Below are 4245 nucleotides of genomic sequence, written 5' to 3' on the forward strand. Positions count from 1 at the left end.
GGCAGAAACTGTAAAACCTGAACACTAATTAATAGATAGATATGCGGCTGCTGAGCTACTTTAAAGTTTCATGAAAGGAGAGGCAGAAACTATGCCATGTATTATATAATCATAGATCAACACTGACAAGCCTTCTGAGATGGTACAATAGACTTGATGATACAAGCAATGATACAAGTTATGTTTGGTGAGTTGTGATTCTCCTGTCACCATGCTTGAGCATCCTCAAATGGCATCAATGCTAGTGAAGATTCAGGATTGCTAAGTCAGAGCCCTGTGTGGATTTTGACTCAGAAGTTGACAAGAATACTATCATTTGGTAAAAGTTACCTCGATAATCCCCCTCCTTGTATTGGAGAGAGTGAATACTTGGTGTGGTTTAGGTGATGGATTCAACATAACAGCCCACGATGACATGCTAGTCACTCTGTGTTTCAATCCTAGATCCATAATTATCTGTGAAGTCTTGGCAATGTGTAACTTTTCTGTATCTACTTCTTTTTTCTATAAGGTGAGCATAATACTATTTTACCCTACAGGGTTATTGTAGAGGTTAAATATGAATTATACAATCAGTGTCTAGTATGTAATTAATACTCAAATTTTGCTATTATTAACATATTTTTTAACTTCTTTTAAAGGTAGAAATTAAAATCACTGTTCCCTATTTTAAGATTTAAATGGATCTTAATTAAATCATATCTCTTCCCAGGGTCTTAGTTTTTCTTTTTGTAAGATGAAATGGTAGCACTATATCAAAGATTTTGCTTGTATCTCTCTCTCTCTCTCTCTCTCTCTCTCTCTCTCTCTCTCTCTCTGTCTCTGTCTCTGTCTCTCTCTGTCTCTCTCTGTCTCTCTCTCTCTCTCTCTGTCTCTCTCTCTCTTTTTGTAGCCCACACTTCTATTGGTGATCTGGCAATGTTACATTTTGCCTAAACCTTGGCAAAAGAGAATGAATCATGTATATCCCCAAGGTCCTGTTACTTCCCAAGACAAAGGGTGGGCCTTTCTCCTCTGCCCTTTCTCGGTTCTTTAATTCTGTGACACAAGAAATCCAGGATCAAAGGCTGCCCCCAGCTCATCTGCTTACGCCAGCTGTTAGCAAACAGCTCAGCTCATCTTTTAGTAGTGAAAGCCACAATGCATCTAAGGACAATGTGTTATTTGTCACTTGTCTCCCTTAGTTCCACATCAAACCTGACACTGGTCACTGGAATCACACAGACCAGCTGGTAAGCAAAAGGACTACAGCGAATGCAATGGCTTGCTTGTCATCTTGGGTTGTTATGTTGAATGTCAGGCTTTGATTGCTCTAAAAAGAGTCCAGCCTAGCAGACCAGCTCCAAGCCGGGAGAAGAAATTCTAATATTGTTCTTTCTTCCCTGGGAGGGGGCTATGCAGATGTCATTTGGCTTTTTTAATGCTGGTTTTAAAAAAAACAGAATTTTTTAATAATTCCCTTTAGTTTTCTCACAAAGATACTGTACGAAGAGCCCAGGATTACAGAAATGGCAAGCAGAGACTAGCATAAGTGGTGTCTCTCTTCATCACTATCTTTCAAATGTGGAGTTACCACAAAAGGAGACCACCGACCATCAGAAATGAAATCATCTGGAGAGCTTACTAAGATACAAAGTATCTTATCCTCACTGAATCTACCTTCACAGTAGTAGAGGGCAGTAATTTGAATTTACAGTCCTGCCCTTAGGGTTCATTTTTTCTGCTGTGAGTTTTGATCTAATATTTACCACCTTCTTGAATCCATCTTCGAAAGTTGGTCTGTTTTAGGGATAATTGCAGCTATAGTTGAGTTAGCTATGGGGAAAGAATATGGATGTCAAATGTAGATGGGACAATTGAATTAAGGGGACCATTTTCTGTCAGAACAATAAAACAGTAGAAGCCACAGAAACACTAAGTACATACTTCCATCTTTAGAGTGAAGCGATTAGGCTCTATAATTCAGAAAAAAAAGTCTGCGCCTTCTGAAGCCCCAACTACCCGAAGGAGACTCATATTTTTTGTCTGCAAGAATAATAATAAAAATATAAGTGGAAATATTCCCTTAATTGTGCACTATAAATTTTTTTACCTCAATGAAGTATGAAATAAAACTTATTTTACAGCCAAGGAAATAGTCTTAGAAAAGGAGACCATTTTCCAAGGTCACATAGCTTAGTTGGTTAGCTATAAATCATAGCAGTTATTGATGCAAAGATGAAGCAGATTTGGTTTATTTGCCTCTCTCCCCCATCTCCTTCATGCCTCTAAATTTTAAGATGAAAACATTATTATCCCAATACCTTTTATTTATTAACAATTACATTTACTAGGGAGGAAGCATGTGCTATGTCAGGCGTGTGCAGGTCAGAGTACAACTTACTGTTGGACTCTTCTTAGTTGGCTCTTCCGTTCCAACATGGGGATTGAACACACGTCATCAGACATGGCAGCGTCCATAGTCCCTCACTATATTCCTTTTGCTATATTTGTATTGATGGAGATTTAATGCTTGGTGACTGAAGCAAAACCTCTTCTACACATTTGTTCAGACCCTTGAAAGATCTAATAGCGCTTATGGTAAAAGTGAAACTGAAAAGATTCACAAAGCTTCAAGTTCTCTCCTCAAGCCTTTGAATTACTGGTGCTAAACTTTTAAGTGTTACTGTTCTCTAGAGTGACAGCCAGAAAATCAACCTTAAAATTTCTTACAAGATATATGAGTAACAATCCTATTAACTTCATCTTATAGAAACAACTGAAAGTGCCGGCTATAAATACTACATGTGCTCGCTGCTCCTGGTTAGAGATGCTAGTGGGCACTAACATAGGGAAGAGAACACATTCAACAATAAAAGTGACCGCTCTCCAGAGGCAGTTAGAGTAAAAATATACCTTCCACCTCCTCAGAAAAATGAGTAAGAGCCCATCAATAAATTTCTCATGCATGGCTAAGAAGCAAAATCCATACAGTATATAGCTATTAAGAGTACTTGTTCGATTTCTTTCACCTGATTGTCAAGGTAATGGAGGCTCAGGGTGGGGGGGGGGGAGGGAAAGAGAGACAGAGAGAGAAAAAAAGAGAGACAGAGAGAGAAAGAGAGAGACAGAGACAGAGAGACAGATTTAGCTCTAGTACCCCAGTTAAATCTGAACTATAAATATTCCCATATCAAGCTCATTGGTAGAATGGTGACTTTCGTTTAGTGGGATCCACTCCCTATTAGAATACAGCACAATAGCGCCTGGTTGCCTACTGAGTTAAATCTAAGCACCCTGATCTCAACCACCTCATCCCAGCATGCTAAGTACAATGTAGCTCCTTCTTTTGTTATCCTTTAACAGATGACATTCTCTCCCATAAGAGTTCTATCTTGGCGGTCTTTCTCTGTCTCAGCTGAGGCAGCCATCTTGCTCTTGCCACATGCTGGTGTTGGAGGACCCTCCTCGCTGCAGATTTACCAACAGCATGAATCAAGAAAAGTTAGCCAAACTTCAAGCTCAGGTCAAGATAGAGGACAAGGGGCCAGCTCGCAGGAAGAAGAAGGTGGTATATAGGACCGCTACTGCTGATGACAAAAGCTTCAGAGTTCACTAAAGAAACTGGCTGTGAGCAATATAGCTGGCATTGAAGAGGTGAACATGATTAAAGACGATGGAACAGTTATTCATTTCAATAATCCCAAAGTCCAAGCTTCCCTCTCCACTAACACCTTTGCAATTACTGGTCATGCAGAAGCCAAACCAATCACAGAAATGCTTCCTGGAATATTAAGTCAGCTTGGTGCAGACAGCTTGACGAGCCTTAGAAAGTTAGCTGAGCGGTTCCCACGACAAGTATTGGATAGTAAAGCGCCCAAACCAGAAGACATTGATGAAGAGGATGATGATGTTCCAGATCTTGTAGAACATTTTGATGAAGCATAGAAAAATGAAGCTAACTAAAATCCTCTGGGTTTTGGAAGCTGGCATGGACTAGATTTAACAATCAGCACTGATGTTCCAAAGTTTTACAGACATGGAGAACATCACCTGTTATTAGTTCAGTAATATAAATATTTTGTATATTAATGATGCTGTTTGCTCAGCATTTCTTGGTCATTTCATTTTGCATTTTGCACTTCTTCCCAGGATCTATCTTCCCAAGATCTATTCTTTTGGTCAAAATATGAAGTATTGGTACAGTTTGAGGGTGGTTTTTGTTTTTTTGGTGGAGGGGAACTTTTGGTGTATATGTATATGTGT

General features: G+C 39.3%; 1 pseudogene; it reads left to right on the forward strand.

Annotated features, from left to right (window-relative positions):
- The first annotated feature begins 3469 nt into the window (after positions 1 to 3469).
- LOC114626491 lies at positions 3470 to 3945 on the forward strand (annotated as a pseudogene).
- The last annotated feature ends 300 nt before the right edge of the window (positions 3946 to 4245 follow it).

Source organism: Grammomys surdaster, unplaced genomic scaffold (genome assembly GCF_004785775.1).
Source record: "Grammomys surdaster isolate TR1022 unplaced genomic scaffold, NIH_TR_1.0 236, whole genome shotgun sequence".
NCBI lineage: Eukaryota > Metazoa > Chordata > Mammalia > Rodentia > Muridae > Grammomys > Grammomys surdaster.